This window comes from Hyperolius riggenbachi, chromosome 4 (assembly GCF_040937935.1).
Source record: "Hyperolius riggenbachi isolate aHypRig1 chromosome 4, aHypRig1.pri, whole genome shotgun sequence".
In the NCBI taxonomy this organism is placed as follows: Eukaryota; Metazoa; Chordata; class Amphibia; order Anura; family Hyperoliidae; genus Hyperolius; species Hyperolius riggenbachi.
In genome coordinates, this window is record NC_090649.1 from 478838181 (window position 1) to 478862332 (window position 24152).

At 43.1% G+C, this 24152-nt stretch overlaps 1 long non-coding RNA gene across 1 annotated transcript in view; it reads right to left on the reverse strand.

The window, feature by feature from the left end:
- Window positions 1-24152, reverse strand: part of LOC137571010 (uncharacterized) — a 221325-nt gene that overhangs the window by 65196 nt on the left and 131977 nt on the right. Inside the window, exon 2 of the long non-coding RNA XR_011031277.1 lies at window positions 800-874. This is a non-coding gene — a long non-coding RNA (uncharacterized lncRNA). The remainder of the gene's footprint in view (window positions 1-799; window positions 875-24152) is intronic.

Genomic DNA, 24152 nt, shown 5'->3' on the forward strand with positions numbered 1-24152 from the left:
CAGAGTGGTCCGGCCACTAGGGGGCCTGTGATAGTCTGTGATAGTTCAGCGCTGCATAATTTATTGGCGCCTTATAAATACAATAAATAAATAACTGGAGGCTTTCGGGTGCTCCTAAGAGGACAGAACAGCAAACATGCTGATCACCATGGAAGACCTTGCATGCGTCTGATGTGTGTACGTAGCTTAAGATGATATTCAATAATTGGTTGTGAGGCATTGAACATGACAAACATGCTGTGTATGCCTTTCTGTAACCTGGGGGTAGGAGCACACTAGGCAGAAACGCTAGCGTTAATGCGTTTAATGTTAGCCAATGAGCCGCATGAAAAACGGCATGTGTTTGTGTTTTTCAATACGCGGTCTTAAAAATGCTGGTCTTGTTGCATATTTTTCCAAAACGCACATAAGTCAATGGTGACGCAGAGGTTTTGCATTTTTTTATGCGTTTTCCAAAAATCCCCAAAAAACTAGTTTGATATATGTATTTCCGCTTCCTGTTGACTTCCTAGTGATTTGCATAACCCCCCCCCCAAAAAAAAAACGCATACAAAATGCATATGCAATCTATATATGTGTACTGCGCGCATGCAAAACGCAACAACACATGAAAAATGCATGTGTGAAACAAAAACGCAGAATACAAATGCACAGAAAACGCACTTAAAAAACGCACAAATGCATATGCAGCAAAATGTGACCTTTCCCGCACTGCCTAGTGTGTTCCTACCCTCAATGTTACTTCCAAAGAATATTGATACAATGAAATAATCATCTGTTTGCAGTTAGAAGTACTTACGAGTACTTTTGATACTCCGATGCCCCTTGAACGGACCGACCATGGAATGTTTAGGAATCAACACAACCGGATCCACTAGAGAAACAAGAAAATAGAAATATATTATGTGCCACAAATTAACTATCCATATATTATTTTTCACTTTAAAGGATACCCGAAGTGACGTGTGACATGATGAGATAGACATGTGTATGTACAGTGCCTAGCACACAAATAACTATGCTGTGTTCCTTTTCTTCTTTCTCTGCCTGAAAGAGTTAAATATCAGGTATGTAAGTGGCTGACTCAGTCCTGACTCAGACAGGAAGTGACTACAGTGTGACCCTCACTGATAAGAAATTCCAACTATAAAACACTTTCCTAGCACAAAATGGCTTCTGAGAGCAGGAAAGAGGTAAAAATGGTCAATTGTTCATAGATTTTAGCTCTGGCACACTTCAATGAATGCGTCATTGAGCAAAAACAAGAAAGCACTAAAAACTTAAAAAGTAGATTTAAACATAAAATAACACTGGAATATCTTAAAAACTATTTTTAGGAGAAGGAAGATAGATACAATTGTCTTATTTGTTTATTTTCGCTTCGGGTGTCCTTTAAGTGCTAGTATAGGATAAGGTGGATAGGGATAGTCAATGAGATGCAAATAATTTTGAATTGATGCAGGATAATGCCAATTTTTGTATGCAAATTTATGCAGCTTGAAAATGGACTAATCGAATTTTACCTCTGCACTCTGCAGGATCTGATTGGTTCATTTTCCAGCTGCATAGATTTGCATACACAATTTGCATAATGCTACATCACATTGAAATTATTTGCATCTCATTGACCATAGAGGTGACCCTGTCCTCACCACAGATCAGAACATTAAACCTCTCACTGATACATTAAAGGAGTTATCAGGGAGAGATGAATAAAACAAGTGCTACTTACCGGGGGCTTCCTCCAGCCTCAAGCACCCAGCATGTCCCTCACTGCAGCTTCGCTGTCAGCCATTCGCCGCTGCTGCCTCTCGGTCCCCGCCCCGGCGATGACGTCAGGCCGACCTCCAGGTGTCAATCACCGCCACGTGGGCCAGAGCAAACTGCGCAGTCCGGTAAGTAGCACTTATTTTGTTAATTTCTCCCTGATAACTCCTTTAAAGGGGCACTACAGCGAAAAACTGTAAAATGTAAAATATGTGCAAGCATTTACAAATAAGAAGTACATTTTTTCCAGAGTAAAATGAACCATAAATTACTTTTCTCTTATGTTGCTGTCACTTACAGTAGGTAGTAGAAATCTGACAGAAGTGACAGGTTTTGGACTAGTCCATCTCTTTATAGGGGATTCTCAGGGATATATTTATTTTAAAAGCACTTAGTGAATGGCAGTTGCTCCGTCCAACTGCCAAAAAACTGTGTAGGGAGCAGGGAAGCTGGCCAGCATCATTGTTTAAATCCTTTTTAGGGAATATCTTTATGAAGATTAACCATCTTAGCGGTATGGACGAGCTCAGCTCGTCCATCACCGCCGGAGGTCGCCGCTCAGGCCCTGCTGGGCCGATTTTGTTGAAATAAAAAGCAGCACACGCAGCCGGCACTTTGCCAGCCGCGTGTGCTGCCTGATCGCCGCCGCTCTGCGGCGATCCGCCGCTAGCAGCGACGAAAGAGGGTCCCCCCAGCCGCCTGAGCCCTGCGCAGCCGGAACAAAAAGTTCCGGCCAGCGCTAAGGGCTGGATCGGAGGCGGCTGACGTCAGGACGTCGGCTGACGTCCATGACGTCACTCCGCTCGTCGCCATGGCGACGAAGTAAGCAAAACACGGAAGGCCGCTCATTGCGGCCTTCCGTGTTACTTCTGGCCGCCGGATGCGATCAGAAGAACGCCTCCGGAGCGCCCTCTAGTGGGCTTTCATGCAGCCAACTTTCAGTTGGCTGCATGAAATAGTCTTTTTTTTATTTAAAAAAAACCCTCCCGCAGCCGCCCTGGCGATCTTAATAGAACGCCAGGGTGGTTAAAAGCCTTGCTGAGAATCCCCTATGAAGAGATGGACTATTCCAAAATCTGTCACTTCGGTCAGATTTCTACTACCTACTGTAAGTGACAGCAACATAGGAGAAAAGTAATTTATGTCTCGTTTTACACCGGAAAATATGTACTTCTTATTTGTATATGTTTGCACATATTTTACATTTTACAGTTATTCGCTGTGGTGCCCCTTTAAGGCCTTGTTCACATCATAAATCGCCAGAGCTATCGCAAGTGCTGAGCAATTTATCGAGAGTTTTTTTCAGCGCTTTTCCCTGCGCTTTTCCAGAGCGATTCATTTTTTTTACTTCCTAACGTCAGTCAGAAAGTGAACTCCTTCACCCGGAAATTAATAAATACATTTATTAATGAAAGTCCTGGGGAAATCGCTATACAAAGCACTTTTTCAAATGCTTTGCGATATACCTTCCATTGAGCCAAAACACTCAGAAAATGGTACAGGCAGCGCTTTGGGGAGCGAATCAAAATAGAACCGCTCATATGTAAACACTCGCATAGGGAATCATTAAACAAGCGCTTTTAGGGCGATTTTGAAAAAACATGAAAGCGCCCTTAGTGTGAACAAACCCTAAGGGGCTATTATAGCAAGATTTTTTTAAAATGTAAAATAAAGGTGTACACATAATTACCATAAGTACATTTCTCCAAGAGTAAAATACACTATTAACCACTTTACCCCCACGCGTACGGATTTCTCCGCCCCTTTTTTCCCTCCTAAAAAACCAGGGACGGAGAAATCCGTACCTTCCGCGCTACCGCCGCTGTCCGCGCTCCCGCCGCTCGTGCGCGCGCACCCGCCGCTCGTGCACGCCGCCGCCCGCTCGCCAGGAGATCAATGAACGGAAAAATCCATTCCCGTTCGTTGATCTAAGCCCCCGCAATGATCTGCTGCTTCTTTCAGAAACAGCGAGATCATTGTGAGTCTCCCAGCCTCCTACTGCTTCCTGTAAGCGTCCTTCCGGACGCTTACAGGTCGCATGTAAACAAACACTCTGTGGCCATCTTGTGGCCAAATAGTAAACTACACCCTAAAAGCATTTTACATATACAAACATTACATTTACACAATAAATTAACTCATTACCTCCCACACTCCCCAATTTTTTTTTTTTTTTTTGTAATTAAAAAAAAAAAATACAATAAAAAAAAAAAAACATAAATAGTTACCTTAGGGACTGAACTTTTTAAATATTTATGTCAAGAGGGTATAACACTGTTACTTTATAAACTGCGGGCTTGTAATTAGGGATGGATGCAAAACTGAAAAAAATGCACCTTTATTTCCAAATAAAATATTGTCGCCAAACATTGTGATAGGGACATAATTTAAATGGTTTTATAACCGGGATAAATGGGTTAATACATTTCATGGGTTTTAATTACAGTAGCATGCTTTATTTAAAAACTATAATGGCCGAAAACTGAAAAATAATAATTTTTTCCCACATTTTTTCCTATTTCCCCATTAAAACACATTTAGAATAAAATAATTCTTGGCATAATGTCCCACCTAAAGAAAGCCTAATTGGTGGCGAAAAAAACAAGATATAGTTCATTTCATTGGGATAAGTAATAATAAAGTTATAGACGAATGAATGGAAGGAGCGCTGAAAGGTGAAAATTGCTCTGGTGGTCAGGGGGTAAAACCCCTCAGTGGTGAAGTGGTTAATTGCTTTTCTCCTACTGTGTGTTGCTATGGCTTACAGTAGGCTGCACAAATCTGACATGTTTTGGACTAGTATAACTCCGTGTGGAGGATTCTCTGTATTTCCTCTGTTCTTTACAACAGCACTCCATGTAAAGCATCCATACAAAGATGCATAATAACCTTAAAAGTAAAACATTTCTTTGTTACAGCTGATACAAATCCTGCAAAAAAATCTGCAGTGTGTCTACTTCCTGCTTTCATGCAAGCAGACATAAGGTAAATATCCTGTGTTTACAAATTAGCTGCTCTGCCGAGGCAGTCAGCTGACACAGCTGAGACAGCTGAGAGATTAAATTACAGTTGTGATTAGTCACAGATGAGGGGGAAATTAGACAGGCTAAACTCTCTAAATACATACAGGGTGTATTTCTCTATGTTGTCCTTCTGTCCTGTGCAAGTGTTCAGGTCCACATTAAATATGTTCTAGCCATCTAGTTGCTCCTATAAATACCTGATCCAAATGTGGTCTCTCACATATTGAGGCTGATTTACTATGAAAAACTGGCCTCACGATCTCGAAAAAGTGAAGCAGGCAGATGACCTGTAGTGACACACTGAAGACTTACCGTATAGAGTAATCCCCAACCATTGCAGCGCTGCTGGTGACAGCTGCGGGGATTGCAAGCTAATACCGGGCCAGCCTAGTAATCTGTATAGTAATAAGAAATATTGTTTTATGTTATTTAGGAGAGCAACCCTCCCTCTACACACACCTACACACACACACACACACACACACACACACACACACACACACACACACACACACGTTTCTAGGATAAATCGCCCCCTCCGTGGAGCCAGTTATAGGTGTCTGCAGTATGTTAGCCAGGTCTAGGTCCCCCCAGTATAGGTAGCTAGGCATAGGCGCCCCCAGTATAGGCTATCCAGGTAGATGCCTCCACTTTAGGTAGCCAGTATAGTTTCCCCCAGTATAAGTTAGCTAGGTAGGTACCCCCAGTACAGTATAGGTAGTTAGTATAGTTGCCCCCAGTATAGGTTAGCTAAGTAGGTGCCTCCAGTATAGGTAGCCAGTATAATGCCTCCAGTATAGGTTAGCAAGGCAGGTGCTTACAGTATAGGCAGCCATGCATAGGCACAGCGGCGGGGGAGAGCGGGCATAGCACAGAACAACTCACCTTCCCGGTTCCCAGCATCCTCTATCTTCTTCCTCTCCCAGGTTGGTACCAGCGCTCCCAGTGATGACATGCGGTTATGTCATCACAGGGGCTCTGTAACCAATGCAACAGATGCCAGGGAGAGGGAGAAGAACGAGACTGCCATGGATCACGGAAGGGGAGTTGTTAACCTCTATGCCCGTTCTCACCCGCTGCTGCAACCCCCTTCCTGCCGCTCTGCCACGGTGCTCCAGGTGGTCACCTGGTCTGCCCACCCCTAGAAATGGGGCTGCGTGCACACACACACACACACACACACACACACACACACACACACACACACACACACACACACACACACACACACACACATACACACACATACACCACAATCTCACACACACCACAATCACACACACCACACACACACACCACACACACACACACACACACCACAATCACACACCACACACACTACACACACTACACACCACAATCACACACACACACACACACCACACTCATACACACACACCACACATACACCACAAACACACACACCACAATCACACACACCACAATCACACACACCACACACACACACACACACACACACCACACACACACACACACACACACACACACACACACACACACACACACACACACACCACAATCACACACACACACACCACAATCACACACACACACACACACACACACACAGTACACACACATACACCACAATCACACACACACACACCACAATCACACACACTACACACACACACACACACACACTACACACACACACACACACACACTACACACACACACACACACACAGACACACACACTACACACACACACACACACACACACACACACACACCACACACACACACACACACACACACACACACACACACACACACACACACACTACACACACACACACACACACACACACACACACACACACACACCACTCATACACACACACCACACATACACACACATACACCACAATCACACACACACACACACACACACACACCACAATCACACACACACACACACACACACACTACACACACACACACACACACAGACACACACACACACTACACACACACACACACACACACACACACACACACATACACACACACACACACACACACACACACTACACACACACACTACACACACACACACACACACACACACACACGTGTCTTCATTTTGTGCAAAGACTCTTTCTTTACATTTAGCTGTTTAGAAAGACTTTTTAAAAATGTAAAAAAACAAAGACAAGCGATAATGGTTTTGTTTCCGGACCAATTCCTTCCACTGAGGAAGCTCATCTCACAGCCGCCCGCGATTGCCTCTGATATACGGTGGTTTCTCGCAGACGGCACATTTTACATATGGCCACGGACGGTTTGTTTTATTAGCCGGTATTAATGACTTTAATTAACACAGGCAAACTTTCAAAACTTCCTGAAAGCAGTTAAGAGATATTTACGGCCTCCTTTTTATCTCCCTCATTAAGGTGAAACTGTAGAGAAAAGATATAAAACTGTAATCTTACAGTAGAGAAGTTACCCAGGCATAGAGGTTATTCCATTGTCTATCATTCCAGTCCGGTTTCACAGCCCCCCAAAGTGCCATCAATGTTTTAAAGAGGGGAACAGAAGCAAGCCACCATCTACAGTGCATCCGGAAAATATTCACAGCACATCACCTTTTCCACATTTTGTTATGTTACAGCCTTATTACAAAATGGATTGAATTTTTTTTCCACAGAATTTTACACATAACACCCCTTGATGACAATGTGACAAAACGTTTACTTCAAGTTTTGGCAAAAATTTACTAAAACTGAAAAAACTGAAAAGCAACATGCACATAAGTGTTCACAGCCTTTGCCATGAAGTTCAAAATTGAGCTCAGGTGCATTCTGTTTCCCCTGATCATCCTTGAGATGTTTCTGCAGCTTTATTGGACTCCATCTAAATTCAGTTGATTGAACATGATTTGGAAAGGCACACACCTGTCTATATAAGGTTCCACAGTTAACAGTTCATGTGTGAGCAGCAGCGAAAGGTAGCGTTTCTCAAGACAAACTATATCGGAATAACTAGCTGCAAAAGTGTGTAGAGCCTACTTATAGGCAACATGCACACCTTACATTCAAACCCGATGCAAAAAATTACCATTATTAGAGGATGTTAGTTTCCAAAATAGTTTGCATGCAAATTACTACTTGTCCCTCCCACCACGACAAGGTTGTCCTCTGCGGGAGGGGCCCTAACCTCCAACTAAATTAAAACACATGGAAGTTTGTCCGAATGGTGCATGTGGTGAATGGCAGTTGTTCAGTCCAACTGAGTAGTGTGCAGACACGCAGGGGTGGGCTGCATCTTTGTATACATCCTTTCCAGAGAGTGCTTTCGTAAAGAAAAAAATGAAATACTGAAAATCCACCATGAAAGGTCAGTTTTCTACTGTACGTGACAACAACATAGGAGAAAAATAATTTATAGCTCATTTTACTTTGGAAGAAACAGATTTCATATCTGTATGTGTTTTGAAGGGAACATGAAGACAGTTTATAAAAAAAAAAGAGTTTAATGTACCTGGGGCTTCTGGCAGCCTCCTGCAGCCACCCTGCGCCCACACCGGTCCTGAATGATACTCCGATCCCCCCCCCCCCCCCCCGTTTTTTCATTCGACAGCCACCGGGCCTGTATGACCCTTGGCGCGCGGGTTGTCGGTCTCCTCGCCGGGAGCGTCCTACAATGGCACAGTAAGAGGTTTTCTCATACTGCACCTGCGCAGGATGATCCCGACACCTCTAGCGCAAATGAGGACTCACATGGCCAAGGCTGCACAAGCGCAGTGGCCGTGGACTTGCAAGTCGGCGATACCGAATCTGCGCCGCGCCAGAGGACCGGAGGATCGTTCAGAGATGGCACAGGGCGGCTGCAGGGGGACTGCCTGAAGCCCCAGGTAAGTGAAACTCTTTTTCATGAACTATCTTCAGGTTCCCTTTAAATTTTACAATTTTTCGAGACAGTGGTCCTTTAACAACAAAATGGAATTCAATTTAAGCCTCCTTTATGCTGGGAATACACGGTTTGTTTCTGGCGCTCAATTCTCCTCTCAATCGTTTTTGCAGCTCGATTCTGCAATCGATTCTCTTATCGTTTTTATCTTTTTCCATTCACTTCTCTCAGAAATTAAGCGGCAAAAGGATCGAAAGGGAGATCGGACACGTCGGAAATGATCTATCGAACCCTCTAATCACCTCAAAAACGAACCGTGTATTCCTAGCATTACTTACACAAATCTCTTCCCTCTCTGTCTCTGCCTCGCACCCTCTCTTTTCTCTGCCCTGCAGCTGAAGAATACTCTGATTAAATACCTGGGATAAATATAAGCTCAATATGCATTCAGCCAAGTGCACCACGCTGAGGTGGAAAATAGACTCAAGTAGGTCAGTATCTGCTCACACGGCGCGCGCTTCTCCCGCACTGTCCCCTGATAAGAGGCTTAACAAGCAACCGAGCGAGAGGACTGCCTTATTTATGAAGGAGAGAGAAGCTAATGAACATTCTCTCCAGCGACAAGCAGAGGTTTATGGCCATTCACGTAAACTCCGCCAACCCTACAATCAATTTACGTATAAAAGCAAACATGCAGTGAAAATAAACTGGCAAGACAAACAATTGTACTTAAATGGGTCTGTTCTAGAATCAGCATAAGGCACGCTTAAAAAAACCAAAACCTGAACTCTGAACTTCCGTTTTGCTCTAAAAGATAAGCAATAGCATAATAATATTTACAGAAAACATTTCTTTGTTACAGCTGATACAAATCCTGCAATAAATCTGCCGTGTGTCTACTTCCTGCTTTCATGGAAGCCGACTTAACCATTTCAGCCCCAGGGTATTTTTCACCTTATGCATCAGAGCAATTTTCACTTCCCATTCATTCACCAATATCTTTATCACTAATTATCACAAAGAATTGATCTATATCTTTTTTTTTCCGCCACCAATAAGGCTTTCTTTGAGTGGTACATTTTGCTAAAAATTATTTGTTTCTAAATGCATTTTAACAGGAAGATTAAGAAAAAATTGAAAAAAATCATTATTTCTCAGTTTTCATCCATTATAGCTTTAAAATGATACATGCTACCATAATTAAAATCTATGTATTTTATTTGCCCATTTGTCTCGGTTATTACAGCATTTAAATTATGTCCCTATCACAATGTATGGCGCTAAAATGTTATTTGGAAATAAAGGTTCATTTTTTCAGTTTTGCGTCCATCACTATTTACAAGCTTATAGTTTAAAAAAAATGCTTGTAATATACCCTTCTTCACATGCATATTAAAAAAGTTCAGACCCTTAGGTAACTATTCATGTTTTTTTTTTTAATTGTAATTTTTTTTTTCATTAATTTTATTTGGGTAATTTTTGGTGTCGGAGGTAAACAGTTAATTAAAAATTTAATAATGGCCTCAATTCACTAAGATCATGCTGGAGATAATAAGGCAAGAGAAAACTTACCACCTCACATCGATTGTGCCTTATTAAGGTGTAGAGATACGTTTTTTTCCACAGTTAGAGAGTTATCTTATCACTTCGGTCCTTAAGTTACCTCCTATGTAGTTATTTTCACAGGCAGTTAATTAACAGCCTGTCTTAAACTTTAGAATTCTGGAGTTATTTTAAGGATTGAAGAGTTAACTTTAGAGATCTCTCCTTTACTTAACCACCCTGGCGTTCTGATTAAATCGCCAGGGTGGCTGCGGGAGGGTTTTTTTTAAATAAAAAAAAAACTATTTCATGCAGCCAACTGAAAGTTGGCTGCATGAAAGCCCACTAGAGGGCGCTCCGGAGGCGATCTTCCGATCGCCTCCGGCGCCCAGAATAAACAAGGAAGGCCGCAATGAGCGGCCTTCCTTGTTTTGCTTATATAGCGGAGTGACGTCATCGACGTCAGCCGACGTCCTGACGTCAGCCGCCTCCGATCCAGCCCTTAGCGCTGGCCGGAACTTTTTGTTCCGGCTACGCTGGGCTCAGGCGGCTGGGGGGACCCTCTTTCGCCGCTGCTCGCGGCGGATCGCCGCAGAGCGGCGGCGATCAGGCAGCACACGCGGCTGGCAAAGTGCCGGCTGCGTGTGCTGCTTTTTATTTGATGAAAATCGGCCCAGCAGGGCCTGAGCGGCGACCTCCGGCGGTGTTGGACGAGCTGAGCTCGTCCAGACCGCTCAGGTGGTTAAAGACAGAAAAGTTGACTTTAGGTTTGCCTGAGGTAAAATGTTTCCTGAATACTGCTTGTCTTATCACCATAGTGATAACTCTAGAAACATTATTAAAGTCAGGAGATAACCTTAGTGAATTGATTGTAGAAGAGGGAGGGGGGACACCAAGAGCCCAATAGTGTGATATTGTATAGATGATAATTAATAATGAGTAATATAACAATTTAATACTCACAAACCAGGGTTACCATTAGGCAACCACTGTGAAGGCAGGTGGGGAGATTAACCTGACCCCACTCAGGATTAAAAGTCGCTCTCTGTAGATGGGAAGAAGATGGGTACAACCCTCCACCAAGGGTGGACTTAGCAATATGTAGAAGCTTGCCAGAGGCGCCAATAGAATAAAAGTCACTTAAACAAGCTTAAAACCGATGGGGCAGTGGTGGGCCTATCCCATCCATGCAAACAAAGCAAACAAAGGAAGGACTGTGGCATCAACAGTCAAACAACAATTTTATTTATACTCCACAGTAAAAATAGGCAACGCGTTTCACGGGCTCAATCCCGCTTCATCAGGCCAATCAAAAAGGAGCATACAGCTTAACAGCATCAAAACCACACTGAGCGCCTCTGTGTGGTTTTGATGCTGTTAAGCTGTATGCTGTATGCCAATGGCGCCTTTGTTCTCTTCTACAATATATTTAATATCCACCCTGGGTGGAGGGTTGAACCCCCTTTTTTCACATCTACAGAGTGCGACTTCTTAATCCTGAGCGGGGACAGGACAAACTCCCCGCCTGCCTACATAGTGGTTGCCTAATGGTAACCCTGGTTTGTGAGTATTACTCTATACTCGTTTCATTTATCAATTTACTTGACTTACTACACTATATTGGGCTCTCGGTTCTTTTTTACATATTAGTGAATTGAGGCCAATGTGTGTTTATTTTATAAAAAAGTATGTAGATGTAGTTTTACTATTTGGCCACAGTTAATTTTTTTTTTTTTTTGAAGTCCTGGAAGTTTCCAGGAAGTATAAGGAGGACGGGAAACTTTTTTTTTCTCAGAAAGACCGCGGCCTCTGAAAAGAAGCCGCCAGTCTTTCTACCGGGGACTTAGATCACTGCATGGGAACTATGTTCCCATTCATTGATCTCCGAGCTAACGGGGGGCAGCATGGGAGCGCGCCGGCGCGTGTGCGCTGCAGCAAAGCAACAGCCGCCTGAACGTGACAATCACGTCCAGGCGGCATAAATGGTTAAAGGACAACCGATGTGACGGTGTGACATGATGAGATAGCCATGTGTATATACGGTGCCAAGCACACAAATAACTATGCTGTGTTCTTTTTTTATCTCTCTGCCTGAAAAAGTTAAATATCAGGTATGTAAGTGACAGTGTCTGTCCGGGTCGGTAGCTTAACCCTCACGGATAAAAAATGACAGCCATAAAACACTTTCCTGTCAGTAAATGGCTTCTGAGAGCAGGAAAGAGATAAAAGGGTTAATAATTTATAGATTTGAGCTCCGGCATACTTCAATGAAGGTGTCATTGAACAGAGACAATGAAACAGTAAAAACTTAAAAGCTAGATTTAAATATAAAATAAAACTGTGGGATATCTAAGAAAGTAATCAGTTCATTTCAGGAAATAAGAATGTGTTTGTATTTCGTTTGAGCCTACTAGCTCCTCTGGAAAAAAAGAACAAGCTTGTTAATTCATTATATATATATGGACTTATCAATATAACACCTTGATCAAACCGGTCCCCACCCCCTTTGTATATAAAGCTAAGCCCTCACCACAATAAAGCAGAACTTGAGAAGTTACTTACTGAACTACAGCCTCTGTGGGTTTCTTCCACATGCATGCATGCTGATATATTTTCTGACTAATTGGGAGCAGTGAGGTAACACATCAGTAGTGTCTGAATCTCACACCTGATACAAGCATGTGGCTAATCTAGTCAGACTTCAGTCAGAATCAGAAACACCTGATCTGCATGCTCGTTCAGAGTCTATGGCTAAAAGTATGAGGCAGAGGATCAGCAGGACTGCCAGGCAACTGGTATTGCTTAAAGAGACACTGAAGCGGAAAAAAAAAAGATGATATTATGATTTGTATGTGTAGTACAGCTAAGAAAAAAAAACATTAAGATCAGATACATCAGTCTAATTGTTTCCAGTACAGTAAGAGTTGAGAAACTCCAGTTGTTATCTCTATGCAAACAAGCCATTACGCTCTCCGACTAAGTTAGTCGTGGAGAGGGCTGTTATCTGACTTTTATTATCTCAACTGTAAGTGAACTGTTTACTTTTTCTCTGCTAGAGGAGAGGTCATTACTTCACAGACTGCTCTGAAAGAATCATTTTGAATGCTGAGTGTTGTGTAATCTGCACATATTATAGAATGATGCAATGTTAGAAAACACACTATATATCTAAAAATAAAAGTATGAGAATATTTTCTTTGCTGCTAATCTTCTAGAAATTATTCATAGTACACAACCAATTCATTATATCATATATTTTTTTCGCTTCAGTGTCTCTTTAAAAGGAGATAATATGTCAGCCTCCATATTCCTCTTCTTCAAGATACAATCTGAAGATATTTGTCTTTAACCACTCGAGAACCGTGGGCTTACACCCCCTAGTGACCGGGTCATTTTTTTTTTTTTACAAAGAAGGCCACTGCAGCTTTAAGGCCTCACTGCAGGGCCATACAACTCAGCACACAAGTGATTCCCCCCTCGTTTTCTGCCCACCAACAGAGCTTTCTGTTGGTGGGCTCTGATCCCTGCCAGCATGTTTGTCTGTTTGTTTATATGTGTATTTGTGGGTTATTTATTAAATGTTGCTGTTTTTTCTTTTCTTTTCAGCTAGTCAGCGCGATTGGCTTCATAGGCTTCAGCATGTGACAGCGAATCGCTTCCTTGCCGCCCAGGGGGACAGCCGTGTCACACGGCTGTCCCCAGTACAGCACTGCCGTAGATCGCAGCGCTGTACAGTGTAAATAGACAGCGGTTTTGCCGTCTAATAGTCTCCTAGCAGTGATCGCCGCTGGGAAACTGATGACGGAGCTGAGCTCTGTCTTCCAAGCGGAGATGCGCGCGCATCGGCGTGCGCAATCTCTTGCAAATCCCCGCCCCAGGACTTTACACCGATCGGTATAAGGCGGTCCTGGGTCTGCCACCACAATCACACCTATCGGCGGGACACAGTCGTATAAGAGTTAAGTTGTCTGGCAGAGGAAAATATTCTACAATCTTCAAAAATAATCTGCACTTTGAACTGTGATCACAAATGGTACCAAAATCAGGGGCGGATTTCGGGAAAGGCTATCAAGGGCCAGGGCTTTGGGCGGGTGAAGGCCAAGGGGGCATCTGAACATGAAAGAGGGGTGGCAACATATGAAAGAGGAGGCTGAAAATGGGGAGCAACAAATTAAAAAGGGAAAGTGAGGTCCAAGGCGGCAGTTCATGAAAGAGAGGGGCTGCTGTACATGGATGATACACTTGGAAGAGGGGGCTGCACTTGGAATGGGAGGGGCTACAGTACATGGATGACACACATGGAAGAGGGGGCTGCACTTGGAATGGGAGGGGCTACAGTACATGGATGATACACATGGAAGAGGGGGCTGCACTTGGAATGGGAGGGGCTACAGTACATGGATGATACACATGGAAGAGGGGCTGCACATGGAATTGGAGGGGCACTGCTGTACAGGGATGATACACATGGAAGAGGGGGCTGCACATGAAATGGGAGGGGGCTGCTGTATATGGATGATACACATGGAAGAGGGGGCTGCACATGGAATGGGAGGGGCTGCTGTATATGGATGATACACATGGAAGAGGGGGCTGCACATGGAATGGGAGGGGCTGCTGTACATGGATGATACACATGGAAGAGGGGGCTGCACATGGAATGGGAGGGGCTGCTGTACATGAATGATACACATGGAAGAGGGGGCTGCACATGGAATGGGAGGGGCTGCTGTACATGGATGATACACATGGAAGAGGGGGCTGCACATGGAATGGGAGGGGCTGCTGTACATGGATGATACACATGGAAGAGGGAGCTGTACATGGAGTGGGAGGGGCTACTGTACATGGATGATACACATGAAAGAGGGGGCTGCACATAAAATGGGAGGGGCTGCTGTATATGGATGATACACATGGAAGAGGGGGCTGCACATGGAATGGGAGGGGGCTGCTGTACATGGATGATATACGTGGAAGAGGGGGCTGAACATGGAATGGGAGGGGCTACTGTACATGGATGTTACACATGGAAGAGGGGGCTGCACATGGAATTATTATTATTTAGTATTTATATAGCGCCGACATCTTCCGCAGCGCTGTACAGAGTATGTAGTCTAGTCACTAAGTGTCCCTCAGAGGGGCTCACAATCTAATCCCTACCATAGTCATATGTCTATGTATGTATTGTGTAGTGTATATATTGTAGTCTAGGGCCAATTTAGAGAAGCCAATTAACTTATCTGTATGTTTTTGGGATGTGGGAGGAGTGCCCGGAGGAAACCCATGCAGACACAGGGAGAACATACAAACTCCTTGCAGATGTTGACCTGGCTGGGATTCGAACCAGGGACCCAGCTGTGCAAGGCGAGAGCGCTAACCACTACGCCACCGTGCTGCCCAACATGGAATGGGGGGGGGCCTGCTGTATATGGATGATACACATGGAAGAGGAGGCTGCACATGGAATGGGAGGGGCTGCTGTACATGGATGATACACATTGAAGAGGGGGCTGCACATGGAATGGGAGAGGGGTGCTGTACATGGATGATACACATGGAAGAGGGGGCTGCACATGGAATGGGAGGGGCTGCTGTACATGGATGATACACATGGAAGAGGGGGCTGCACATGGAATGGGAGGGGCTGCTGTACATGGATGATACACATGGAAGAGGAGGTTGCACATGGAATGGGAGGGGCTGCAGTACATGGATGATACACATTGAAGAGGGGGCTGCACATGGAATGGCAGGGCTGCTGTACTTGGATGATACACATGGCAGAGGGGGCTGTACATGGAATGGGAGGGGCTGCTGTACTTGGATGATACACATGGAAGAGGGGGCTGTACATGGAATGGGAGGGGCTGCTGTACATGTATGATACACATGGCAGAGGGGGCTGTACATGGAATGGGAGGGGCTGCAGTGCATGAAGGGGGAGCCCCAACATACTTTTCCTAGGGGCACAAAAAGTATAAATCCGGCCTTGACCAAAATTACTTTGAAATGAAAAATAATACAAACGTTTCCAGGAACTTTTTATATGAAACACAGCATTTATTACTTCTAAGTAACCTTTAAAGTTTTTTTTTTTTATTTTGTAAAAACTTCCATTAAATGACTTCCCTATTCTATGTTTAAAAGTAGCCAGACAGCGACTCCTCTGCTGAGCCGACTGACTATCGGCCCATCCGTGCTGCAAATACTGCTCCACATCACACAGGAATGAATAAAAAAGAAGTCATTGAAAGATGTTTGGCATCTGCCGGGGCAGATTAGCCATTCCTCAGAGCTCCGGCTGCATCAGACGTATGGATACATTAAATACGTTTAATGTGTTTAGCAAGATATATATTAATGTTGATGTCCATGAGACTCAATTTACTTTTTCATTAATAAATTATTATCCTTGAAAGAAAGATTAAAACCACATCTATGGATGTGTTTAGCCTGTTAATGGCCAGTTCTTAACTAACTGTAGCACAGAATCATCGCACATAAAAGTAATTTAAAGGGAACCAACCACATATATGTCATTTATAATATCTTCATATATGACATTTATAATAACTTCACTTTAAAACTGATCTCATGCTGGCCGCACAGGCCCGTTCACAAAGAATCCTTTCATAAAATACAACAGATCCATCTGGCCTAATTTACTAAGGCTTCTCCAACCATCTCCTGATTTATTAAGGTATTTCCAACCAGCTCCCGGCAGCCATTTCTGGACAGGCCCAGGGAGAAGAGCCGGATGGACGCCGTGGGACCTCCTAACCTACGGTGGGCTGCAGAAAGCCCCAGGTGAGTACCAATTTTGTTTTTATTCAAAGCTTTGAGTTCCTTTAATAAGGGTTCTTTAAAGAGTAACTGTCAGGCTGCAGAAGCTAATTTAAACCTCTATTCTCCTGTGTTAAACAGTTTAGAAGGAAGCCAAAAAGGCATTAGTGAAGATAAAAATCTCTCTTACCTTTGATGTGTGCTTATCAGAAAAGCTGTTAGACCTAAGAGGACGCAAGCCGCATACTATACTGCAAAGCATTCTGGGGCCCTCCCCTCGGCTGCTAATGAGACGTTACAGCAGCTTGTAATCAGTCCAGCGCGTAGCACTGATAAATCTCCGGGCAGAGTACACTGCAGGAGTCAGCTATTGTTCCTAGCCACATGGCTCATTAATATTCACTGCACACTGTGTTATTCAGTACGAGCTTTTCTGTGATCAGGAAGCAGGCAGGACATGACGACACATTTGACAGAAAAACATGGAACCTGCCATGAGCTGTCAGGAGCATCTATCTCTGCATATACTATATAAAAATTCTGTGAAGTACAAACGTGGACAGTGAAATGCATATGTAATGTGAGTACAGCCAATCTTTAACTACTGATATATGTGTTTATTTTCTCTGAGACCTTATACCTAACAGCTCCTCTTCAAGCATCTCCCAGATTACTAAGGTTTATCCATGCATTTCCTCATTTACTAAGGCATCTCCAAACATCTCCTGATTTTCTCAGTTCTTGCCGAACCTCTCCCAATTTACTAAGGTTTCTCCAAGCAGCTCCTTATTAACTAAGGTTTCTCTAAACATCTATTGATTTTCTAAAGCTTTGCCAAGCCTCTACCAATTCACTAAAGTTTCTCCAAGCAGCTCCTGGTTAACTAAGGTCTCTCCAAACATGTTCTGATTTACTAAGGCATCCCGAAGCATCTCCTGATTTAGTAAGCCATGCCCATCCATCTCTAGATTTATTAAGGTTTCTGCAAACATCTACTGATTTACCAAGGCATTTCCAAGCATCTACTGATTTACTAAGGATTCTACAACCATCTCCTGATATTACTAAGGATTCTACAGCTATATCCCGATTTAATAAGGCATCTCCAAGCATCTGCTGATTTACTAAGATGTCGCCAAACATTTCCTGATTTTCTAGGACTTCTCCAAACATCTGATTTACTAAGGTTTGTCTAAGCATCTCCTAATTTGCTAAGGTATTTCCAAGCAAAGCATTAACATATCTCCAAGCATCTTCTGATTTAATAAGGCTTCTCCAAGCATCTCCCGATTACTAAGTTTTCTCCAAGCATCTCCTAATTTACTAAGGCTTCTCCAAGCATCTCCTAATTTACTGAGGCTTCTCCAAGCATCTCCTGATATTACTAAGATTTCTCCAAGCATCTTCTGATTTACTGAGGCATCTTCAAACATCTCCTGATATTACTAAGCTTTCTCCAAGCATCTCCTAATTTACTGAGGCATCTCTAAGCTTTCTCCAAGCATCTCCTAATTTACTGAGGCATCCTTACGCATCTCCTGATTTGTTAAGGTTTATCCAAGCATTTCCTGATTCATTACGGCATCTCCAAATATCTCCCGATGTTCTAAGGCTTCTCCAAGCATCTCCTGATTTACTAAGGCTTTTTTTTAAGGATCTCCTGATTTCTTTAAGCATATTCTAATTTTCAAAGGTATTACCAAGCATCTCCTTAATTATTAAGGCATCTCTAAGCATGTCCTGATGGATTACAAGCATCTTCTGATTTAATAAGGCTTTGCCAAGCCTCTCCCAATTTACTAAGGTTTTTCTAAGCAGACCCTCATTAACCAAGCATTTGCTGATTTCCTAAGTTTTCTCCAAGCATCTTCTAATTTACTGAGGCATCTCTAAGCATCTTCTGATATACTTAGGCCTTTTCAAGCCCCTCCTGATATCACTGAGGTTTCTCCAAGCATTTCCTGTTATTACAAAGGTTTCTCCAAGCATTTCCTGATTTCCTAAGGCTTCTCCTAGCATCTCCTGATATTACCAAGGTTTCTCCAAACACCTCCTGATTTACTAAGGCTTTTTCAAGCATCTCCAAATTTACTAAGCTTTCTCCAAGCATCTCCTAATTTACTGAGGCATCTCTAAGCTTTCTCCAAACATCTCCTAATTTATTGAGACATCCCTAAGCATCTCCTGATTTATTAAGGTTTTTCCAAGCATTTCCTGATTCATTATGGCATCTCCAAATATCTCCTGATTTTCATTTTCTAAGGCTTCTCCAAGCATCTCCTGATTTAATAAGGCTTTTTCTAAGGATCTCCTGATTTCTTTAAACAAATTCTAATTTTCTAAGGTTTCTCCAAGCATCTCCTGATTTAATAAGGTTTCTCCAAGCATCTGCTGATTTACTAAAGGTTCTTCAAGCATCTCTCGATTTACTAAGGTTACTCCAAGCATTTTTCTGATTCAACAAGGCATCTCCAAACATCTCCTGATTTTCTAAGGCTTCTCCAAACATCTCCTTATTTACTAAGGCTTCTTTAAGGATTTCTGGATTTAATAAGATTTCTTTAAGCGTCTTCTAATTTTCTAAGGTATTTGCAAGCATCTCCTGACTTATTAAGGCATCTCCTAATTTATTAAGGCATCGCCAAGCATCTCCCAATTTACTATAATTTCTCGCCAAGTCTCTCCTCTTCCTCCAAGCAGATCCTGATTAGCTAATGTATCTCCAAGTATTCCTGGTTTACTGGGGCATCTCCAAGCATCTCCCGATTTACCAAGTTTTCTCCAAGCATCTCCCAATTTACTAAGCTTTCTCCAAGCATCTTCTAATTTACTGAGGCATCCCTAAGCAACTCCTTATTTATTAAGGTTTATCCAAGCATTTGCTGATTCATTACAGCATTTCCAAATATCTCCTGATTTTCATTTTCTAAGGCTTCTCCAAGCATCTCCTGATTTACTAAATCTTTTTTAAGGATCTCCTTATTTCTTTAAGCATATTCTAATTTTCAAAGGTATTTCCAATCATCTCCTGATTTATTAAGGCATCTCTAAGCATGTCCTGATGTATTAACGTATCTACAAGCATCTTCTGATTTAATAAGGCTTCGCAAAGCCTCTCCCAATTTATTAAGGTTTCTCTAAGCAGACCTTAATTGACTAAGGTATCTCCAAGCATTTGCTGATTTACTAAGTTTTCTCCAAGCATCTTTTAACTTACTGAGGCATCTCTAAGCATCTTCTGATATACTAAGGCCTCTTCAAGCCCCTCCTGATATTACTGAGGTTTCTCCAAGCATTTCCTGATATTACGAAGGTTTCTCCAAGCATTTCCTGATTTACGAAGGCTTCTCCTAGCATCTCCTGATATTACTAAGGTTTCTCAAAACACCACCTGATTTACTAAGGCTTTTCCAAGTATTTCCTGATTTATTAGGGCTTCTGCAAGTATCTCCTGATTTACTAAGGTTTCTCCATGCAGCTCCTGATTTACTAAGGTTTCTCCATGCAGCTCCTGATTTACTAAGGTTTATCCAAGCATCTCCTGATATTACTAAGGTTTCTCCAAACACCACCTGATTTACTAAGGCTTCTCCAAGTATTTCCTGATTTATTAGGGCTTCTGCAAATATCTCCTGATTTACTAAGGTTTCTCCATGCAGCTCCTGATTTACTAAGGTTTCTCCATGCAGCTCCTGATTTACTAAGTTTTCTCCAAGCATCTCCTGATATTACTAAGGTTTATCCAAGCATTTCCTGATATTACTAAGGTTTCTCTAAGAATATCCTCTCCTGATTTGCTAAGGCTTCTCCAAGCATCCCCTGATTTAATAAGGCTTCTCCAACCATCTCCTTATTTACTAAGATTTTTCTAAGAATCTCCTAATTTTCTAAGGTGTTTCCAAGCATCTCATGATTTAGTAAGGCATTTCCTGATTTATTAAGGAATCTTCAAGCATCTCCTCATTTATTAACATATCTCCAAGCATCTTCTGATTTAATTAGGTATCTCCATCCACCTCTAGATTTATTAAGGTTTCTCCAAGCACCTTCTGATCTACTGAGACATCTACAAGCATCTCCTGAACTACTAAGGCATTTCCAAACATTTGCGAGTTTACTAAGGCTTCCCGAAATATTTCCTGATTTAACCACTTGAGTCCCAGAGGTTTATACCACCTTAGTGACCAGGTCATTTTTTACAATTTGACACGTCACAACATTAACAATTTACTGTTCGGTCATACAACTTAGCACCCAAAGTTTTACCTCCTTTTCTTCTCACAAAATAGAGCTTTCTTTTGGTTGTATTTGATTACTGCTATTTTTAGTTTTTATTATTTTAATCAAAAAAGACAGAAATCTTGTAAAAAACAACAACATACAGATAAGTTAATTGGCTTCCACCTTAATTGGCCCTAGACTAAGATACATACTGTAACGATTTGGGTCAGCAAAGAACAGATTTCTGATTATTAGGTGATCTGCAGTATCACCTATAATGCAGATATATTCCTGATTATATGGTGATCTGCAGAATCACCTATAATACTGGCATATAAGAAGCTGATGTGACAACAAATAGCAATGAGTGATTGGTGCAACAGTAGTACTGATAGCTTTGGCAATACCTCACCAGAGGAGCTGGTGGGTACTAACAGTACAGTGTCCCTCACCAGAGTCAAGGGCCCTCTGGTGAGAGTAGAGTGATCAGACAGATCGAGTTTGGCAACAGTAGTACTAATAGCTTTGGCAGCACCTCACCAGAGGAGCTGGTGGGTACTATCAGTACAGTGCCCCTCACCAGAGTCAAGGGCCCTCTGGTGAGAGTAGAGTGGTCAGACAGATCGGGTTCGGCAACAGACAGACAGAGGCAGTACAAAATCAGGAGGCAGAGACAGAAAGGTTTAAGCAAGCAGAGTCGGAAGCAAGATCAGATGAGCAGAGGTACAAAGTCACTTAGCAGAAGAGTAGTCAGAACGAGCCAGAGTCATACACAAATAATAACACAGTAATGTAAATCTTTAAGGCTATCAAACAATTCCTATCTTGTGTGAAATCCCCGGCTTCCTCCCGGATCAAAGCACACCGGAACTATCTAAGGGTCTGAGCGCTAACACAGAGTATTCGCAACAGCAGACAAGTTGCGAGTGATTCAGCTAGGCTTTTGAAGCAGAGGAGACCCTTCAGGCACGCCCTCCTCCTATCAACCAATGAGTAGCAGCGAGCGTCTCCTCTGATGTCAGCCGACCGGCCGGTCAGCTGACGCGCCTCCTCCCTGCATAAAGGTCCTGTCTGTGTGCGCGCGCATGCGACAAGGCAACCCTATGTGCAACAGACAGACCCGTCCTCGGCGTGCTAGACGCCTGAGGCACGGATACATTGCTAAACAGGGAGCTGGAGGCAGCTGCGGTGGTAGCGCTGTTCACCGCCGCTCTCTCTCCAGCGTTTGTTACACATACACTACAGGATACATACCACATATGAATATGGTAGGGATTAGATTGTGAGCCCCTCTGAGGGACAATTACTGACAAGACAATATACTCTGTACAGTGCTGTGTAAGATGTCAGCGCTATATAAATACTTAAATCAATAATTACCACAAAAAAAAAAAACAGCCTGCCAAGGCTGATCATTGGCTGGCAGGCTGATTGCTGGGGCTGTTGTTCACACTGACGGGAGGCGGGAGCGCGTGCTCGTAGAGCTCTCGTCAAATCTTGTTCCTCGTGAGATGACGCATATATGCGTCACGGAGGAACCAGAGAACTGTGGACCCGCTGCCATTCTGCGTTAGGCGGTCCGCAAGAAGTTAATAAGGCTTCTCCAAGCATCTCCAGTTTAGTGATGATCATGTCTAGGAGAACTGTGAATTGTTTGATCAGCTGATAGATTTGCAAAGCTCTGATTTGCTGCGATCACATCCTGCTTTAGCACATGGTCATGACTAGCAAATCAGAGACTTTGGATTTAGGCCAGGGCCACCTAGGCTATGGCCTAGGGCACCACAGGAGCATGGGCACCAAAGCAGCAGACTGAACTTATGCAGCATTTGCAAGCTTGCAAATGCTGCATTGCAGGGAGATCATGCAAGTGCCTGACTACGGTACCCTGCTGCCAGTGGGCACATTGCTCTCTGTGCACGCTTGCATTGTGGCGGGAGGCTACGGACTTGGGCAGCAATGGAGAGTGAGGGGAAAAGTTAGGTTCAGCACTGGAGATGAGCCGAGAAATGAGTGACACTGATGGCTGCTGCGGTGTGAAGGTGAGCTGGCTACTTATACTGAAACGGGGTGGGAAAAGGAGGGATTAAGGGAGTCATCTGGCTACCTATACCGGAGGGAAAGGGGGGAGGAGTCATCTGGCTATCTATACTGGAGGGAAAGGGAGAGGAGTCATCTGGCTACCTATACTGGAAGAGGGGAGGGGTCATCAGGTTACCTATACTAGAGGGAAAGGGGGAGGGGTCATCTGGCTACTCATACTGAAGGGGGGCGACTGGTGACAGTGGCCTTGGGTGGTAAAAAGTACAAATCCGGCCCTACTTACATATCTGTTACCTGACCAAACTTATCACATGCTTCTCCTTGAGTTCTCCTACTCATGACCATCACTACTCCTGATTTAATAAACATCTACAAGCATCTCCAAATTTATGAAGGGATTCCAAGCATCTCCTGATTTACTAAGGCACCACAAATCATCTCACAATTTAATAGGGCATCTCCAAGCACCTCTTGATCTACTAAGGATTCTTGAAGTAATTTCTTATTTACTTAAGGTGGCCATACACTCGTTAGATTTGCAGCAGATAGATCATCAGATAGATTTCTGATCTATCTGATGTGTTTTAGGAATTTTTTTTACTAGGAACAGATCTCCAATAGATTTCAGTTTGAAATCTATTGAAAATCGATCTGATGGCATTTTTTTGCCATCAGATATCCATTAGGGCCAATGCAAAATGATAAGCAATCTCAACAGATTGACCTAGATTTTCCAGCATGTCAGATCGATCGAAATCGGCCGCAAATCGGTCGATTGGTCAATCGATTTGCAATCGACCAGTCGGTCGATCGACTTTGATCGATCGGCCAAAAATCAGCTGAGTGTATGGGCCCCTTAAGGCTTCTCCACGCATCTCCTGATTTAGAAAGACAA